Raw genomic sequence first — 21,839 nt, 5'->3', positions numbered from 1 at the left:
GGAGTCAGGGTCGTAGATTATAGAGTTTTGGATTATTTTAAAGGGATAATGTAACGGCTAGTAGAGCTCCAGTATGGCATCATTTTGGACGTGAAGATTTTCTCTCGGCATTCCATCACTTTGATTTAAGGAAAAATCAATCAGGGATTTTAAAAAAATGATAAAGGGATTAAATATTTTTGTTAACAGAAAATACATATTCAAGTGTTTCTCAAAATTCTGCGATTGAAATAATAATGTTCTATTCTCTTGCAAGATAATTTCGCCATGTTCTTTTAATTACTTCTGATTGAGTATTCCTATTATATGGATTATTCCCGTTATTTAATGAACACTCCTTCTACTTCAGCGACTGTATAAGTTGAAGGTTTTAAATTTTTTTATTTATTGGAATCAATGCAGGTTTACTTTTTGTTTTATTACTACTCGTTCAATGTAAAATCATTAGTTTTCTTCTGCTGTTCACGTTTCCTTCACCTAATTCATTTTCGAACAATTAGTTCATAACTTGTCTTTTAGCTTGCCGTTTGCTGAAAAATGTTTTGTCTGCTTACAGACTTGATCCGTTTATTTCGACTGGTTGCTCATCTTGCTACCGTTCAAATTAGTGAAATGGGGATGCAGATGTTCCAATGGCGTGTTTTGAAAAGTCGTATCGTTACTATTGACTATTATTTTAATTCATATATGGTGTTTTTATTTAAATGCAAATAGTCGCACAGTTTATTAACCTTGCTAATCAGATTACGTTTTAGGCCAAAATGTGACGTGGGAAATGCTGCGTTTGTTCAAGTATTAAAAATTAATTACACGATACTGAGCTATTCAGAAATTTTGTTCATTTTATCCAATAAAATAGTGACATTTCCATTCGTAAAAGTACTCGTACTTTATTGAAATGAGGCTTTTATCAAAATTGGCCTCATATAAAAGTGTAAGTTGTTTTGTTTTTATTTTTCTAATTTTAATTGAAATAATTAGTAGCCTTGGGCTCATTGGTGATATTTTATCGTCATTTTGTCCAATTTCTGAAAATAATGAATGTTATACTCCGCAAATAGCTTCATATACATCGAAAGAAAATATTCGCATTCCATGGCACGACGAAATGTATTAGTCCGGAATTTCAAGCAGTAGTTACAGTAGCCTTGAAAAAATCTCATCAAGCAAGTCCTTGAATTCAATTACCTCCTTCCTTCTCTTTAACACAACCTGCTTTGATAGCTGTTTAAATTTAATTCAAAAATATTTTATTTAAAATTAGAGATTAGCATAAGAATGCCTTGTATTATGAATTGGCTTATCACCATATTTTTTTTAAAAAGTCCGAAAGATTGCTTCGTATCACTTAATTCAATTCTGACTATGCATTTTTAAGTTAAGTTTGAATATCACACTTCTCATTATGCAAAGTAACAGGTTCTCCAAAGGCACGAGATCATGACCTTGCTTGGGCATTTCTTTGGTAACACATTTTCATTCTCACATTTTCTTCGTTCGATCATCATACTTGAGAAGACAATCTATGCTTGGCTACGCGTTATAGATCAATGGAATGATTTTAAAGGAGTCCTTTTTCATCTAATCATCGAAAACTTCATTAGTAGGGAATTACACAGATAACAAGATTTTTAGGTTATTTTACGACAGACCCAGCCTATCCTCTACCTTCCTTATTCCATAGTTTTAAGTATGTCAATGCTTTGAAAAAATAGACACCATACGAAAGATGTTTAAGGAGTACTTCCTAAAGTTTAAAATTATCAATAAGTGAATAAAATAATTTTTAATCCAATAACTTTAGGCCAAAGAGCCAACAGATGGACTCAGCAATATTCAATAATTCCTATTAAAGAGAATCTTATGCACAGAATACCTACCATGTCCACGTTTCTCTCACCGCATCTCTGTAAGTTTTTAAAGTTTTGCTGCAACGATTTGACCTGATCAAAAAAAATCTCGCTCTTTCCTCCCTATCTTGAAAAAGAAATCAAATAACGTGATCCGTGTCCGTTGAAATTATTTCTCTTTTTTCTCGACGCTCGTTTCGATATCAGCAGCAATTCTCCTCCCGTCGGGCGCAATCAGTCCCAAAACGCGAGGGTGCAGTCCGCGCCGCTCCCTTTCTTTCATAACCCGTTTCCAATTTACGGCCAATCATCGATAGGGCTCGAGATGAGGACAAGAAGAGTGTCCGAGGTAGGCTGGATAAAAAGTGAAAAAAGAAACACGCCATCCCAAACACCATCGCCGCCCGAAAACACTGCGCAGGAGCTTCCTCGGTTTCACCGGAGATCGGGAGGTGGTGAGGTCGCGGAGAAATAAGGGGAGGATTGGTGACGTGTGGATTGGATAGGTGGTTCGGACTGAGGAGGATGCGGCGAAAGCAATCGATTTGGGCCCCCCAATGGCTGTCCTTGCGTGAAGATTTTGAGGGGTGAAGAAAGGTGAGGTAGAGTGAAGGGAATATTGGTGTCGGAGATTGCGTGGTGCTCCCAACCCCTGTAAAAGAAGATAGAAGCTGTATTTCAAGATTTGTAGATCCTGTGAGACACACGGTTATGGAACAGTGTTGAGAATTATCATCTGGTCCCCATACTCCGTAACATTTAGTCGAGGCATGTGACTCGACACCGAAAAATGCCGCGCAGTCATAATATCAGTAACTAAAGTTTATTATACTGGTATCATACCTGTATTATTATTCCGCGACCACTACATTCTCTGAACTAGAATTTCTCACGCAATGTGATGTATATAACGGTGCCAAAAGTATTACTCTGAGAACTAACGCAACATAGATATATCAATAGAGCTTCGAGATAATCCATCATGTTTCATCTTTGTTTAAGATATTTCTTCACGTTTTTTAGCTACACAAGCTAAATTATATTTACATTTTTAACCCAAGTTCGAATTATCCAGTAAATTAGGTTACTGATGATAGTTATGTTACGGATGAATAATTAATTTATTTTAATGTGTATTAAATTCTGACTAGCATTACTTTTCATTGCATATTTATATTCTACCAGTAGCCACAACAAATTCTATATGTTTCTATTCCTGTATAGTAATGGTAGCTTAACTTCTACAAATAATTATCGGCCGTATGAAAAATATTTACAGAAAAATTATAATGTATTTTCCATTTCCAATAGTATTTGGATGAAATAAGAAATCTGTCATTATTTCATACAAAAAAGGAGAACATGCAATTTAAGAAACATTACAAGCAATGGGGCTTAAAGACGGTTCATCTTGAATAGAATTGAAGCAATCCTTGAATTATAATATCTGCAGCTAGAAGAGATGATGCAAAGGAAATAAAAATTAATTTAAAGTCAAGAACGGAGGTTTAATAAGTTGTTTTAATCATTCACCCCCATTTTGCGAAGGGGTGCTGATTAAAAATTCTTAAACTGAAGAATAAATCGATAGAATCAATCACGCAGTCGTTCACTTATTGGTTGGGGAGTAAAAACATGAGAGAAAGAGTAAATTGGCTTACAAAGAAGCTCGTTTGAACTGCAAAAATACAAATATTCAGCAATTAGGGGAAGAATCAATTTTTACATAAAATTAATGGGCATATTTATGCTATATTCTCCAATAATTTCTAATTATTAGGCCCTTAACCTTGCTAAATCCTAACTGGGAAACTTCAACTTGTTAACGATCCCATTAAATATATATGGGATTGAATCTCGCCCACTGTGGTTCCAAATTTCACGGAAAGAAAGCACAATGGAGAGCTGAAGAAGATCAATCTGAAAAGGAAAGTGAAATCAATTCAGTGGAATAATTCTGGTACAATAATTGTAATCATCCCCTAATACCTGTGTAACTAATATTTAACCATTTCAGTGAACTGTTTTTCAATACATGTCAATGTAAGATGTGACCTGTCCTTTAGTTAGTCTCCTGACCTGTTAGTTGATATATTAGATGCATAATTATCACACCAAAAATATTTTAAATGTAGACAGGTTTTTATTTTATCCCGAATCTCGTAGAGAATTCATCCTTCCTACGAAGATTTTATCCTACAAACATGAGTGAATAGTATTCCTGCATATCCTGGTTAAAATAAAGTATTGTATCATATTCTGGATATCCGTTTCCTAAAATCAAATCTAATTAAGCCCAACAAATATTCTTCAATTTGCTTTAAAATTTTTGACACTTCTACTGAGACCCGTCCTTAGTTGTGGTGAGAACTATAGGTTACCATCGAAATAGCTAACATTTCTATTTATTTATCCAATTTTTGCTGTCATGTTAAAATACACGTTTTATTTAAATAATGATCAATTCCTCAAAATATTTTCAAAAATTTGGATTTTACATAGTCATTTTTTAATAAATGCCAGTAAGTGACGATTAGGAATACTTTTAATTAATCAAACAAAAATAGTGTGAACTATAGGCTGTGAATTGGTAAGGTTCCAGTCTTATTGCTAATATTGAATATGTAAGAGCAAATCTTAAACTCTTTTTTTTTGAGTTTCTCTTAATATATTCACCATTGCCTACAGGATTGACACCTTACACATACTTTAATTCATTCCTAGACTTTTTTTACTTTAATACATGCAATGTGCAAATTGCCCGAAGTCATTCTCCTCTTTTGTTAACTTTCATGAAATTCTTCACATATTTCTATCATTATTTGTAGTTAGCTCGCCCGACTATTCTCACTGTATTAGAATGGTTTGATTTTAAGTCGCGTCAATGAATCCAGAAATGGTGTTTTGCTTGTATTCCGCATGGGACTTTGAATGATACTGCATTTCCCCTAATTCGAAGAAATTGCATTCTTTTCTCGCCCGAAAATCCTCGCATGCATCTCAGAAATGTCCCACGCATGAATGCTCCTGGGTGGGAGAAGATGGAAATACCCTAAGGAACGTGGATTTAAATGGGGCGCGGGGAGGAGCATTGCTCGTAAAGTGGACTATCGCATTGCGCTGTTTCTTTATGTGAATGAATAAATCAAGGGATGGCTGCAGCAGACGGGAAACGTGGAAACCATTAGTCTAGTCTCTTGATTAAGTATGAAACGCGTTTCATGGAAAAAAATGCATACCATTCTTAGCTTTTTACTTCATTTTGAAATTTCTTACGTTGTCTACGCCGATCTATCAGCATCATAGCTGCTATTGTTTAACTTTAGGTTGAATGAAACGAGTTCTGTTTGAGGTTTAAGAACAAATATTTCCTCGAGATGGCGGGATTGTGCTATTAGGTGTAGATTGTGGTTTATTGGTTATTTCACCACATTTAGAATTTTGTATTTTGAAATGCCGCAAAGCTGTCAAATCCGTTTTCCCAATTTGATAAAAATATTCATTCAATGCACAAAAAAGCAAGTTTTCATATTGATTTTTGCATTATCGTCTCACCTATTTGAGAAAATATCACAAATAAATCACACGTTCTTTTCTATCAGTAAAGGAAAAAATGCCGAGTAAATGAAAAGAGATTCCTAGTGAGTGATTAGCGGCTGTTGATTAACATAGCGCTTAAATTGATTACCTAACCTTAGCTTCTTATTACACTTAAATGCAAATATTCCTGCTAATGTTTCACATACACGATTTAAAATGTGATAATTTACCAATTCTATTTACTGATGAAATGTCAAAATGGTTAAGGACAGGTGAACAGGCAAAAATTATTAGTTTATCCGGTGGTACACGAGGAATAATATAATGCGCATATAAAAATTGGATATGTATAAATGAATGCCATGAAGAAACGTAATGATATAATGGGCTGGGTCCTGAATCATTTCTTGAAGACCAAAGTTAAGTACCGAAGTTCAGATAAACATGGTTATTTTAATTAGTATTTGTAATTGTTGTAAGCCCACGATATAGCGTCACATTTAATGATCTTAAGCGGTGAAAGGTAAAATGTTATCCCTCTCGGAGCGTTAAACCTTTGAATCCTCTAAGCTATTCTTTACGCTGCACGTGGTATCTCCCTAGCCTTTATCAATTCTCTAATTTTTAGCCTTTGTTGAGTCCTAAGAAACAAACTAAATGTCAAAAGTTTTATGAAGTTTTTGATGACATTATTAGGATAATAATTCTTACGAAAATAATTCTGGGAACCCTTATCTTCCAATTTAATTTCATGGAAGTATAGTTCAGATAATACTGCGAGTGATATGACTCCCGCGTTCACACTACATATGTGATCACTGAAAAGGGGCAATTTCTAAAATTTGCCATAAGAGGTGTAATGGTTATGCAATTTGAGGTTTTCTTTCACCATCTGTCGATGTCATCACAAAAATAATATAAATATTTATTCTGTGCACTGTAAAATATTTTCTATAAAAATATTATTAAGTATTTTAGCGCTCCTATATTCACGTGATTTATCCATCAATATTGATCCGTGTCATGTTATGATCGAGTGTGCATCGATACGCCGTTGCCAGGGCCTCTGCCAGTAGCGGTACGCTTCATGGAAACCTCGAGGGAAACCTCATTCACGCACCTCGTCGTGGTGTGGTGAGCAAGAAGTCCGGCGATGCTGTATCGGGACTGTAGGGAGGCAGTGCCCTCTAGTGCTCGTCCAGATACTCGGTGAGGAAGGGACGGCGCGTTGCCGTGGTGCTAGCTTCAGTTGGTAAATATCTCCTTCCTGACGCGTTTCACTCATCTCTGCAGCCTTTTGAGAACATCCGCGTAGCACTTACTATTCGCTGTCAACCCCTGAGGAAAAAACTCTTCGTATTTTGACGCCTTTTGAGTTTAAAAAGGCAATGAGACAGCGAAACTAATTTTTGGGACTGACCCTATTTAGTGGATGTGTATCATTTACTTTCACATAGTATTCATTATAAGGTCAGTATTGCGTTATCGTATCGGAAAACATTATCTTAGAGCGAATTTTTTTTTCTCTATTCATTAATTGGCTCTTTTCCACTCACAATACTACGGAAAGTTGTTTATCTCCTCCTATCGTTGGGACTACGTGTGAAGGAAAACGCCGTTATTTGGCGTTAGTAGCATGTTGGTGGGAATAAAGCTAATGCCTTTTTTTCACCATCAAACAAAACCAGTTTTTGTTTATGTATTTGTTTATGTCATGAATATACACTTAGGCTTTAGATTCATCGATTAGACCAGTTGGTACTTAGCCGTCGACAAATATTAACGAAATATCTTTTACTATAATTCATAAGAAATCTATAAATAGTCTTTAAGTTATTTATTAGTTTGATAGCCTTTAAATTGATATAAAATAGAGAATGCATGGTTAGAACTGAGAGACAGGTCAGGAATAGAATAGGTTTTCCATGGCCGTAGGAATAATTCATTATGCTAGCATACATATAGGCTATCATACCTGTATATATTCACTCATATATATTGTACATATAGAAGTGTCCACCGTGTGTGGTTAGTCCTTTCTCCTGCCCTATCTCGTCCACTGAAGAGAGGAATCGGTATAAAAAGGAAAAGATAGTTGCTCAATCGATCAAGGCCTGGTGGCATGGGCCAGAACAAGGAGCGAGAAAATGAAATGGATGAATTCCCATTTTAGTCACGATGGGAAAAGACCGCATGCATTTTTCATGTAGTGGTGACCTTTAGAGCCTCGATTATCAGTGGAAGCCAAGCATGTAACGCCCAAAGGCTTTAGCAGAAATGCCTCATTTTCATTCGCACCTGAAAAATGTGTGAGGGGAGAGTAGGCTGAGATAAGAACACTTGCACTTTCAACTTTAAACTTTCTACTTTCTTGAAATAAGTACTAATATTTGCGTAAGATAAATCAGGAACAGCTTGTCAAAATTCAATGGAACATGGCAGCTGTTTACTTGTATGGTGATTTATTTTGGAAAGCATTATGTCTAATAATAATATAAATTATTCGGCCATTTTTATTTTTTATTATATTCACAACGACTCGGCGAGAAAGGTTATGGCTTTATACTAATAATTTGGTCTTTGAACTTCATAGTTTGGCTCTGTCTCACTTTATAGGTGATCAAAGTTTAGTCATATATGAGAAAGTTTTTCTCAGAGAAAAACCTTAGTAAAATATCTCTGGGGTTGATTTTAAAATGCGCATACCTGAATTTGAAGCGTTTCGGATCCAGCGTTTGATCCACGTAAGGATTAATTTTAAAATTTTTTCATAAAGTGTATGTTGACCTCACAAGTTGGAAGGTAGATTTTAAGTTTGTATATATATATATATATATATATATATATACATAACATTTGGAAGACAAAATAGACCACAAAATAATAGGTAATACGTAAAAGGACACTCAGGTTTCAGAAATTTTAAGCTTTCGGTCTTTTCAGAGGCCCTTTTCAGGCCTGATTATACGAGGGTCATCCGGAAATTAGTACCCGTTCGTGCCGCATGAAGTGCTGACGACGCGAGTAGCCGCTGGACGAGGTCAGATAGCTTCAGTGGCTTGTCTGCCTTCTCTGGGCCAAGTTGCGTGACGCTAGCATTGCCTGTGTTGTTTCTGTGATTGTTTACAATGTTTAAAAAAATTGAGAACGCCGCCAGTTGTGAAGTGAGGGCAGTGATTAAATTCCTCAATGCAAGAAACGTTCGCCCATGTGATATTCATCGCCAATTAAAGGAGGTGTATGGAGACAATGTAATGGACGAGTCGTCTGTTCGGCGGTGGTGTCGCAACTTCAACATGGGGAGGGGGAACACACACGACGATGAGCGTTCGGGGAGACCGTCTGTCATTACAGACCAACTGGTGAGCTCAGTTGACGAATTCGTGAGGAACGATCGGCGCGTCACAATTGATGACATCTGTGAGCATTTTCCCAATGTTTCTCGAACAATTGTTCATGAAATTGTTAAACACCATCTGCATTATGCAAAAATTTGTGCAAGATGGGTCCCTCGCGTATCTCAATGAGCTGGCGGCGAGGGACTATGCAGCAGGAATACAGAAACTTGTCACACGTTATGACAAATGCCTTAATTTGCTTGGAGATTATGTTGAGAAGTAGTTTAAAGTATCCTCTTTCAAATAAAATTTTTTATGTTTGTTAATATTTACTTTTGTGTCTTTATTTCACGAACGGGTACTTTCAACACGTCGGTGAAATACTTAGTCATTCCCTATGTTGTTTTGTCGGGCCTGTATCGTAAAATTGGGAGGCGTTCTAACAGAATTATCATAAAATATGAAAGGAGTACTAATAACCTAATATGTCACAAGAGTATTCGTGCGAGTACGTTATTAAGCTTATCTCATGCTGGGATTTCTTCACCACTTTCACAGCCGACGTACGATGTAGTCTAGCAGAGAATATTTTTAGCTTAACTGCTTGTTATAAAAGGGAGCAGAACCTCATTTGCAACTAATTTATGACACAGTGCAAAAAAAGTGGGGAAATGTGATTTTTATGGCTCTAGCAATGCTAAGTAATTCATCCCTCACTCTGTATTCTGGAGGAGACTCGCATAACGACTTAAGAAGGCATTTAGGAGGATAATGGCTTGGCAGGAATAGAATCTTAAATACGTCCATTCATCTTTTACCCACATACTGCTACCGCGTGCTGCTGGTTTCCCAAAATGTTTCTACATACACCCATCAAGGGATGATTTCATTTTCTCGTGGATATATCAAGCAGGTAACGATACCACCATTTACGATTCCGGCTATCACTATATTATGCATTAGAATAATTATCAAGCTTATAAAAGTCCTATAACATGCTTGTGATGGATCAGTTATAAATTGGATTTCCGAGGAATTTGCCATCATGGCTATTGCTGAAAGTCTATGCTTTCAAGGAATAAAAACAAACAACAACTTCAATGTTCATTTTAGTTAGTATTATTCAAATGAAACGAAGTTTCAATTAACAAAATGATGCATGAATATTGTTGTTGAGGGGTGTACTGAGTGGTACTTATTTACAGTGAGGTTAAATCTTGAGACTTGAATAGACACAGATACTGCAATAAGTAATGATCTCTATGTTTTCATACAAGCTTTGTACATTTTTAGACTTATGGAAACATTTTTCTTGCTGCTGGATGTTGAATTACATTGTTATAAACTTGTATAGGATCACTTTTTACTTAAAATTCGGTATAACATGTGACAGCAGTCCAAGATAACTTTGACTTTGAGTTACATTTCCCGTATCATCAGCTAACAGTCATTCGTTAAGTCAAATAAGGAAGGTAAAATAAAAATTATATCTTGATTCGAGTACTTTTTATTTGAGTTTGAGATTAGATTGAGCATATAAGTTGCTATCTGTCAACACCGTAAAGGTGGGAAATTAAATTATACCAAATATGAAGTGTATTTGATCATCCTGCTTGATGGACTGACCGATACTGTGAATATCTAGCACTACATTTCAAATTGAATACATCTATTTTTGTTTAAAAATATAATAATTATTAAATATTTTATGTACAATTTAATTTTTACGCAATAGTGGAATGAAATTTTATATAAAATGTCTACCGCTTTAATGAATTATCTCATGATCTCATTTTTTGTTGACTTTGATAATGATACCTTATTGGTATTGCATAATATGGCATGATATTATGGTTATTAGATTGTCGGGTTGCGGATTGTAGCACAACATAAGAATCCGAATGGTACTTTGGACACATCAAAGTCAAGCCGCGTGATTTAATGAGCGCCATGGCTTTTCAAGAAACCATAGATAGATGCGTCACATCTACTCTGAATTTGTGATTTTTCCCCCAAACTAAAGGTGTAAGCAAGCTCTTTCATCATTCATCAACCTGCCTTTGGGTTAGTTAGGTTGTTTTTTTTTTCTTTGAATCTTTTCTTTCTGTGCCTCTCTTTGGAAATGGGCGTGGTAAAGTGCGTCAAAGGCGGAAGCTACGATTTTCGTCGTCAAAATCGTTCGTCATCATTTCATCCTGTGCAAAAATCTTTACCTCACCGTGGGAGTTCGCTGCGATTTGTTCTCTGCTCCGAGTTCAAAGGCACGAGCATCGCAGATAAAGGTCCAAATAAAATAATTCATAAGGGCGTGTCTGGTAAGCATAATGAAGATACACGCTTTCTAGCCTTTGTTGCCGAATAAAGGAGAGTCTATAAAAGTTTCCCTTGCGTTTTGTGAATTACGCCCGCTTGTGATCTCACGACAAGGATACGTCCGAATAGAAGCCAGGAATATCCTTCATTCGAAAATACACACTTTTCCTCTATCAGCGGTGCGCGGTTGCGAAGAAAATTCCTTCCCTCTTTCTCTCGTTCACTCCTTCTCGTTCAACTCTCTTTTCCCATTCCATCGTTAGGAGTTGCATCATTACTCGGGTCGGAGAAAAGGCTTCTGCGTCGTGGCCTGTCACTAAATGCTCGGCGTTGCTCCCCTTGTCTGGAGGTGAGCAAACTTTATGAATTGAGGGAAGAAAGCCATGCGGACGGAATGTTTCCTGTCAAAGGGAGGCTACGGACTGAGTGAAAAGGCGACTCGCGGCGATATGATGAGGGAATTCGCATTCTGAGTTTAAGTCGCATTGGTAAGGAGAAGAAGGGTATTCGCTCGAATGACTAAAGCTAGATAAAGTGCAGTAATTTTGTTAATTATTTAGGTTATTGTGGCTTCATTTTTTTTGTCGGTGCTATTCAAATTTCTTGCCTCAAAGTGACCTCCGCTTGCCATTTCCTGTACACAATACGAAAATACTCTGCCAAGTAATAACAAGAAGTTACAGTCCTCATAATTCATATCTAATAACTAATTTTAATAATTAAAAAGGTATGTATTCCGTTATTATATTAATATTATTAGCTTAAACCTAATGGCGCAATATATATATATATATATATATATATATATATATATATATATATATATATATATATATATATATATATATATATATATATATATATATATATATATATATATATATGTATATATATGTATATACATATTTATTATTTCTGGCTCATTGCCAGAAGAAAACTCGTCTGTATCTTCTGCCAATGCGTGCCACGAAATGAACTGTTCCTATCCTTTATGATGCTGCATGATTGCTTATATACTATACATCCTATAACGCATACATTCCTATTGCATATGAATATATATATATATATATATATATATATATATATATACATATATAATTTAAGCTTTAATTTACTATCTTATTCATACGCTATGTTGAATATCATGATTTATATATAGATTTGCGAAAACATTAGTACCTTTTATATTCTGGAGTTACTTTAAATTAAATTGTCGGAAACTAATATGCATTGATGAAAAAGAACATTACCTTTGTCATAATTTTATTAAAAATTATGAAAATCACTTGGTGGTAGGAAATATCGAGTCATACGTGAGAAAGATTCGAAAAGGTGTCAAATAAACCTTTTGAGATTAAAGAATCCCATTTCGTCTTTATCGATTGTATTATCATAATGTAGCAAACAAAGAGTAGAATTCGATCATGGTGATTCCGATCTATAGAGTCGGAATAGATCTCAGATAGGTAATACTGGTAAAACTCTTACAACGGACGGTATGGCGTAGTGGGGAATGGTTTTTCATTACTTGGAATTTGTTTAATCTGATTAAAGTCCGGATTTTAAAAATATTTTTAAAGTGGTTCCCTGGAAAAGAACCCAATGTTAGACCAAAGAACAAGTATTTAACTAGCATTAGTAACTAATATGCATGCCTTTTTTTGTTTTATTTGTTCTTTTATTCTTCATTTTACTGTTGCTGTATTGCTCAATATTCAACCCTAGTATCAGAACAACACCAAGTTTTGAATCCAAAACATATTGACCAGTATCGAAATTGTAATCTGTAGAAATGTATAACATGAAGATGTAAAGATAATTTTGCAGTTGGCTTAAAAGAAAGAAATTGTACATTTTTAAATGAGTTTCAATGCAGCAATGTTAGAGTTTAAAAGTCATTGGCCTTGACTGGGATTCGAACCAGGATCCCTCAATTTCCAATCGCGTTCTTTAGCCAGTTAAGCTATCGAGGAGTCCTATTAAACTGAAAATCTCCCGCAGTTTCTTTGGAATTTTTTAATGATTGGCTAAAATTATCATTAGTCCCAAGATGACTATTTAGAAGAATTTCATAGCATAACTTATGATTTTAATAATTAAAATCTGGAAAGAATTATAATCCTCTCGTGCTTCGATGATGGAAGTGTCTCAGGAGTTCCAAAAAGTATAAGGTAGTTATTGGTATCATACTTTTGTAAAAATAGCTCTTGCTATTTCTTTTGAAATTTAATTTTACTAATAATTTTTGCTACATATTGTTAAAGTAAAATTCAGGTAGGCATTTCCCTATAAAATATTTGTTCAATATTAATGCAAAGGAATCCTAGGTAGTCTCATGAATTACGTGATTTATTTTAGCATTATATGAAAAATCTTTGTCAAGTTTATAATTTGTATTATGATACATTCCCCTGGGTTATTTTTGAGGCTTTAATCAAATTTAAGGAAGCGCTTTTCTCTATATGAGGTACTTCATTGATTAAATATTGATCCCAAAAAAAAGTCTCTTTATATTAATCCTTTAAGCAATGTGAGGGCAATATGAGATAGAGTATTAAATTAATGAATTGAGAGTCACTACATAAGGAATGTATCTTGAAAAAAGTTAGACTGTACTACCTCTGAATACAAATGTAAACATTAGTATAGTTTTTTCTTTTATTTGGTTCTTTTAGGCGTTGTAAGGTTCAGAAACCCGGGATTGGAATTAAAAAGATTAACTTGGAGCAAATGATGAAAGAGAGAAGTTGAGCTCCTTCTCAGGTCTGTCGCGGGAATTTTTTTCATCGAACAGGAAAGAGGAAGGAAAATATGAGACATTTCGAATGACCCGAATTGGATACAAACTGAAGAGCAATAATTCTTAGTTAGATAGTGTCGAACAAACATGTTACATCATTCTAAGGTATTCAGAGTTCATACAATTATGTGCAATAATACGTGGACATATTGTAGAACCTTACGGTAAATTGCATATTAGATGAATTGATGTTGGAAAAACTATTTTTTTAATTTTGGGTAAGAAACAATAATACATGATTATATAAAGGATTTAGAGAGCCACTAAGAAAGTTTTCGTTTTAATTTGAGGTCGCTCGATTTAAACTACTCAATTTTATCTACTCGTTTCTCGAACTCGGCTCTGCTTTTGATACTTTGTGTAATTCACGAGGAAATGTCCTCATGATTAATAAGAGTCTACTCTTTTTTTTTCATTTTCGCCTCCATTTGTAACTTAAAGGCAGTGCGCAATGAGGGAGTATAATTCAACTCAAACACGCCAGTCCCCTTCCTCACCATTAACTGTGTCTGAAGGAGAAAGTTGGACCTCAAAAGAGGCACTTTCGACGTTCACCTAATCGAGTGAACGTGGGAAGGAAAAGGAAATGCACGAATATTTCCTTAAACTCGAAAGACGAAAGGGTTATTTCCGACTCCAGAATGACTCCTCAGAATGTTGCGTATGGGAACGCCTATGTGTGTACACAGTTGGAATGAGTATCCAAATGGAGTTAATTGTTTTTTACCGCCGATTTAGATTGTTTAATTTGTTCATTGATAATTTTAAACAAAATGAGTTGGAAAAAATAAATGTTGGTTCCAAATTTAGCGTTATAATTTTATCTATTTTAACCAAGTTTTATTAACGCCTGTGCTGAGTATGAGTTTTTGTTCAAAGAGGATGATCTACCTTAGAGAAATGTTTCTATACAACCTTCTCTCTGGATTGATATTTTTTTAGCGAAATAGATTCTTATATAATTGATACTGTGCACGAAATTACAAAAATCCAATACAGTCCCTTGTCAGTGACGAGAACGTTAGGCAGGTTAGCGGTAAGAATTGCATTTGTCACTCAGAAACAGTCCTTCACTACGCAGAAAGAGTCCAGGCAATAGTTCGGAGTTAATCACTAAATGTCTATCAACTGGGGCATATTTTACTATCGGCGAGTAGAAATTCACTGAAATGATAAAGTGGATTAAATTTATGTTATCACGCTATGTGGCACTAAATAATTGTCTGTTTTTTCCAATCAAAGGTCTATTGGAATGAGACAGATAAACCTCACTTATTTTTTCCAACATTATTCAAAGTAGCGTGTCATGCTTGTTTATGAAAACTCATTTCAATGAAACGGTAAATGTAATATAGATGTACGATTCACGCCATTGAAAAGTGACACTCACCGATTAATGTATGTAAAACTTTTTCCGATGACCCCGTCTTGCGACCTTTTATGCCGCTTAATTTGGAAGACCCCGTATTTAGGAAAATAGAAAGTAAATAAATTAAAAGTAATGAATGTAAAGAGAATAGTTCAATGGAATTCAAAATTTGTTTAGTTGAGAGATTCCAATTCAATTTTCATGTGTTACGGAATTATGTGGCATAAATTTAAGTTTACCTCAGACTGTTTGGCTGGCTGAGTTCACGTCTCTGTTTTATAATAGAGATAGCAATTACGTACTTTCTCTTGAGACCCTTGCAATTTTCTGTCAGGAAAAGTTAACGTAGTCGGATTATTCTCAGTACAGGTTAACTTGAGAGTAGGGTGGTCATTATGCCGAAAGTTGTGGAATTCCGTAAGAAAATTAATGTATCTCTCGATATAAACATATTTAATTTTTTTTCTTTCATTGCTAAAGAACTTCTGGAGCATTCTAAAAATAATCTAACTATATTTTGCGTTGTTTTTAAATGTAATCGAAGTTCTTACTTCCTTTGCTCAAAAATGTCTTTAAAATTTAGCAGTTTCAATTACAGTATTTGATGAACAGCATAATATCTTTATTTTCTCCAGTTATCTAAACGTGATATTTTAAAGATATGAATTTGGTTTGAGCCACGATCATTATATATTCACAATGATATGATTATACAAACAAATTTTATATTCTCGTCATGGCTATAGAGCAATACTCTATTCAATAATACTTCAAAAATACATTTCCGTTCACAAAACTCCTTTAATTACTTGAAGAAATTTGGCAGCTATGGCGCTATGGAGGTATGAAATTCCAAAATTTGGAGATAAACTTATTTTACACTTATGGAAAACTCCACTGGCAGTTTTCATAGCCATAATCTAGATTTATAAATTATTATTATCACTATGCCACCCTGCAAGCCTATTATGATAAGCAGTAATCTATTGAGTAATAGCGTAGGGTCATGATGGACCCTGGCATTTCAAATTAGTTTTATTATGAGCCAGAAATAATATGACATTAAATATCATTAGGCTAATGCTATCTATATAGGAGCTTTTTTGTTTTATAATTAACTTTATTACTCCAACCCATCCTCATCTCTGCATATATTCCTCCTTTTTGAATTCCACCCAAATTTCATATCCTTTTCCTCCCTCTATCTCGCTTTTCCAGCATTCTCCCCTCTCTCAGTGCCTTCAATATCCCTAGGAATACAACCAATTGTTCTGCCATATTCGTATTTATCCCAACAGCCATCTCTCAGCCACTACAATTTCAAGAATGTATTCCAGTTAATTATATTAAATTTTTATCAATTAATACATGAAAAGATTTCATATTAATTATTAATGCGGGGCAAATTGTGGATAGTGAATGAAATTGTAAGAATTTTTTAGAAGATTTTACATGATATTTTGATTGGCTTATGTAGATTTTCTAAACCTAGAGAATTTTATTGTGATATATGATTACGTCCCTAATTCAATCTGAGATAACGATTCAACTCATTTGCTCATGCTTCCATTTCTCATTAAATATGACTACCGGTTACTTCATTTTTATTCCATTTCAAAATTCAAACCCTGATTTTTTTAATCTACCAGGAACAGAGTGCATGATCTATCTCATCCTTCTTCGTCTAAATTGTCCTCATCAACGTTGCTCACCTGCTTTTTGTCTCTGAACGTTACAACCCACATTCACCAAACCGAGCGCCGAATGATACCACAAACATTTAATTACTATGGCAAGCAAAGTTATGGGCCGTTTAATCGAAAAACACTACGCTATTTCTTGCAACGTTTTTTTTTTGCCATATATATATATATATATATATATATATATATATATATATATACATATATGTTTGTGTATATATATATACACAAACATATATGTACATATACATTTATATACATAACATGTATACACACACATATATATATATGTATATATATATATATATATATATATATATATATATATATATATATATATATATATATATATATATCTTGAAGAAGCAAAGCCAACAAACAAGTTTCCTGCGAATTTTACCGAGTTGCGAAAAATAATGAGATCATGCATTAATGCTAGGATGATCATTACAAAATTGAAAAAATATTGCTTCTACTACGTCTCTGGAGACCATTTCATGGTAGAAATTTGCGCTTTTTTCATCCCAATCCATTAATCTCCTCCCCGATCTATCTTGCCCGGATATGATGTTTTTAGTCGGATTTTTCTCTTCCGATCGTGTTCCTTAGTCATGCCCTGGCAATAGTAAGGGAAAGTATTAGAGGAAGAAAACTCCCATATCCGCTTCGTTCTCTACTTTCGCAGCAATAGCCAGAAAAATGAGACGGAGTTGGTTGGGTTTGGGGAGGGTAGGTGATTGTATCGGTCGGAAGAAAGCAGGAAGGATAAAATGACACGGACGGTTTCTTTCTAGGGCAAAGTTTGGGAAAAAACACTAAATCGATTTGACTGCTCCTAGATCACATCAATCGGTAAATAATCAAATCATTACTGATCTAAATCTATTATTAATGTCTTCCAAACGTATAAATAATTAAAAGGGTCACATTTATTTAAATGGTGGAATCCACCAGAATTTGTGTTAGCTTAATTTTCATTGCAAGTGTTCTCAATTATAATTTGAAGATGAATTATTATCGAGTCAGTTTAACTTCATTTTGAGCATCTGCAAGTAGAGATGAAAATATTGGCATGTTTTTACCAGAAGCCTGAATGCATATTACCAATATCGTTGAATTATTCCTACACTGTATACATGATTGTAATTTGCAATTTAAAAGAAGCGTAAATAATTAGAGTCAAAACTGAATTTTAAATTTTTTTCAATTATATAAACTTAAATATGTATTTTCAATAGAGTAACTGTTATCACGAAACACTCATATTTTGACGAATTTCAGTAAAATCAGGAATATAACTAATGGAATAATATTTTCTTACTATCTTAGAAATATATTTATATTTAGAACGATTGCATGCTTTTACATTTAAGTTTTTTTTAAATCATGTTTCGTAATGAAGTAATTTCTGGTACAATCTATTCGAAATTCAGAAATTACTTTTTGTGTAGACTGAAATCTATGTCATAGTCTTGCTTTTGGCAACAACTACCATTTGAAGGCTTGTTTGAAGGTTCTAAAAGTTATATCAATTATGCATTTATCATTAAAAAACGTTTCGTGCTGATTCCTAATATTGAATATAAGGTTAAGGCGATATTCTTTAACTATCTACTGGTTTACGTTATATGCTGGTATTTTTAATGGCATATTTAACATACATAAAGCCCTTGCAAATTGACATTATCAAAATCTAACCTATGATTACCGGAGTTCTCCGTGGAAAACTAATAATTTCGTTAATGTGTTTTCTTTTTTACCATACTTTATCATAAATATGTCAATAATTTTATATTTGCACTACATATGTGCACGGTACAAGCGTCATGGACCGGTAAAATGAAGTTTACCATGATTTAATATGCTTATTTTGAAAACGCTCGATAAAACAATAAAGTTAATGGTATTATTTCATTTGAGAGATCTTAATACATTTATATACACCTACGAGTAAATTTAGTTCCAAAAATTATAAAAACTAACTCTTAAATATTTAATTATTATATATCGCGTGTTTAATGATAGTGCTCAAAAGTTAACATAGCCCATAAGGTTTGGGTTTCAGACATCTTGGCAAATCTTGGGACTGGTGCGTCCGAATGATTGCAGTAAACACAAAGTTAATGCATAGTTAATATTTCCTCTCCTAAGGAAGCAAACCTTTGAAAAAATATTTATGTAAAGAGATGGGTCCGTTCTGAAAAAAACTCTCTGTTTTCATTGATGAAGAATGGTCAAATAAAAACCAATAAATTTTCAGAAATTACCTAAATTTAAAAGTGATCTAAGAAAGTTAAAAAAGGCATAAATCTTCAACATTCAGTATTTTCATGGAAGGACTAATTTATAATATATATATTTCCTCAAAGTTTAATGGTTAAAATATCCTACACCACAAATAGGTATCGGAAAAAAGTTCAGGGGCATGACTGAAAATACAGAAATGTGGGCAAGAAAATCACGACTCATATTCTGGTAGAGCATGTTAATATTGGGCTTTAGGGCACCTAAGAATTACTTATCGTAATAAATGAAAAAGAAACACTTTGTTGCAATCCACCACTTTATTACAGGTACGACTAGTTTCGACGCTACGGCGTCATCCTCAGGTACAAAGTTTAAAGTCACAATCATTGTATATATACCCTCTTCTGGAAAGGGTGGGGGAGTTGTGGGAAGAGGGGGCGGGGAGGGGAGTACGGGGGTAGGTACGAAAGAATGTGGGAGAGGGTAGGAAACACCAGGAAAAGCGTTAGTGAGTGGGGGGGATTGGAAGGTGGGTTAAGAGAGGGGAAAAATTTCATTGGTCGGTATAATTTGAGTCAATGGCTAATGGGGATAAAGGTACGGGTTAGGAGTCAATGGGAGTTAGGGGGAAGGGGTTAGAGGTTCTGTTTTTCTGTTATTGCTAGGGAGGCTTCCATAGGAGATCCGGAGAACAATGAAGAAACATCCTTTACTCAATGACATTCTGTTTGAAAACGTATCACCTCTCCTGGAAGCTTCCCTAGCAATAACAGAAAAACAGAACCTCTAACCCCTTCCCCCTAACTCCCATTGACTCCTAACCCGTACCTTTATCCCCATTAGCCATTGACTCAAATTATACCGACCAATGAAATTTTTCCCCTCTCTTAACCCACCTTCCAATCCCCCCCACTCACTAACGCTTTTCCTGGTGTTTCCTACCCTCTCCCACATTCTTTCGTACCTACCCCCGTACTCCCCTCCCCGCCCCCTCTTCCCACAACTCCCCCACCCTTTCCAGAAGAGGGTATATATACAATGATTGTGACTTTAAACTTTGTACCTGAGGATGACGCCGTAGCGTCGAAACTAGTCGTACCTGTAATAAAGTGGTGGATTGGAACAAAGTGTTTCTTTTTCATTTATTAAAATGAACTTCCACAAAGTTGAGGCTGAAACTATTGAACTATTTACTTATCGTTATAAAAAAGATTGGAAAGTTTTCGATACAATTTTGGAATCGCATAGCTCAAGTATTAGCTTTTTTTACGAATTTTTCAGGAATAAATACCCTGACCACAAGTTTATAGTAAGCATTATTATGATAACTAGTGATGTAGTACCGATTAAGCTAGGTCATGGATGGACATAAGCTTAACAGGGGTAGAGCCACAATTCACATGACTTTCATAATAAAATATAGCCTATTATCTGACACTAAAATAAGCCCATTATCAATGCTTTATATTATCTTCCTCCCTTCATTCCGTCCAAATTGCATACCTTAGGATATTTCCACCCCATTCCTGTTGCCTGAAGTTCTACTCTCTTTAACAAATTTCATCATTCCATCATCAATTAAATACTCTCTACCAATCTTTCGTGCTTTCTTTGGATCTCTCCCAACAAGCCCCTCTCCTCCTTGCTTGTATTCCCATCTGTTCATTTCACCTTTCCCAATCTCCTCATCGCCTCACTTTCCTTCCGCTGGGTTTCTGTGCCGTACGAGACGAGGTTCTCTATTAAAAACCTTTGGCGAGCCTTTACTTAGCAGGGGTAGCTAACGTCCATGTAATTAATTTTCTTCCCATTTAAAAGTTTCTTTGACTAGCGTAATTCTTCTTATTATACGTGCATCCCTTCTGTTTGATCATTTTGGTACAAAATATTTCCGTCTACGGCACCTGACGAGTAATATTTATTTTGTGGAAGATGTAAACAGATAGAATTTATCCACCTAATGCCTACAATGAAATAGCTATATAATAAAAGAACCGTTTTCGTACTAAACCATCTATTTCAGGTAGTATATTCCTTATGTTTTTCCAGAAAGATTGTTAAGGAAGTAAAAACTTTATTTCCAGTATTATTTCCAAGTTTTTGTCAAAAAATGAACAGAATGAATTATTGTTTTACAGTCGAGATTTATTGCGTTAAGATCAGAAGCTTGAGTGTAGAATATTAAAGAGATACTGGACAAGTTTATTACAAAACCTTTCTAATACAACTCACCGGTAGCGTTTATTTGGTACAATTACAAGTTAAGAAGGAACTTAAAATAGATTTTAATGACATTCCATTGCTTACTTTATAGTTTATATATCACCTATTTTATGTTTATGACTATTGACGGGAAAAAGGAAGGACAAATATGGAAATTTGCATACAGTTAAGGCTCAGGTTAGCAATAAAATATCTTTAATGGAAATCTAACCATGAAAAGACATTATGTATTACAACGCGGAGTGCATAATTATTTTAAAAACAATGGAAATCTTTATAAAAGTATAAAAACCATAATTATATAGTTATTACGAGTATTATCTCTAGTAGCATAACGTCTTATGGTAAGTTATGATGGCTTTGCTCAGTAAAGTATCTATTATTTCCAAAATTTATTAAAGAAGGAAACAAAATTTAACATATTTTTAGTCAATAAAAATCAAGTGTTGATTT

This window comes from Hetaerina americana, unplaced genomic scaffold (assembly GCF_022747635.1).
Source record: "Hetaerina americana unplaced genomic scaffold, ioHetAmer1.1.p SCAF_4, whole genome shotgun sequence".
NCBI classification, from domain to species: Eukaryota; Metazoa; Arthropoda; class Insecta; order Odonata; family Calopterygidae; genus Hetaerina; species Hetaerina americana.
This window is presented reverse-complemented; position numbering follows the sequence as displayed.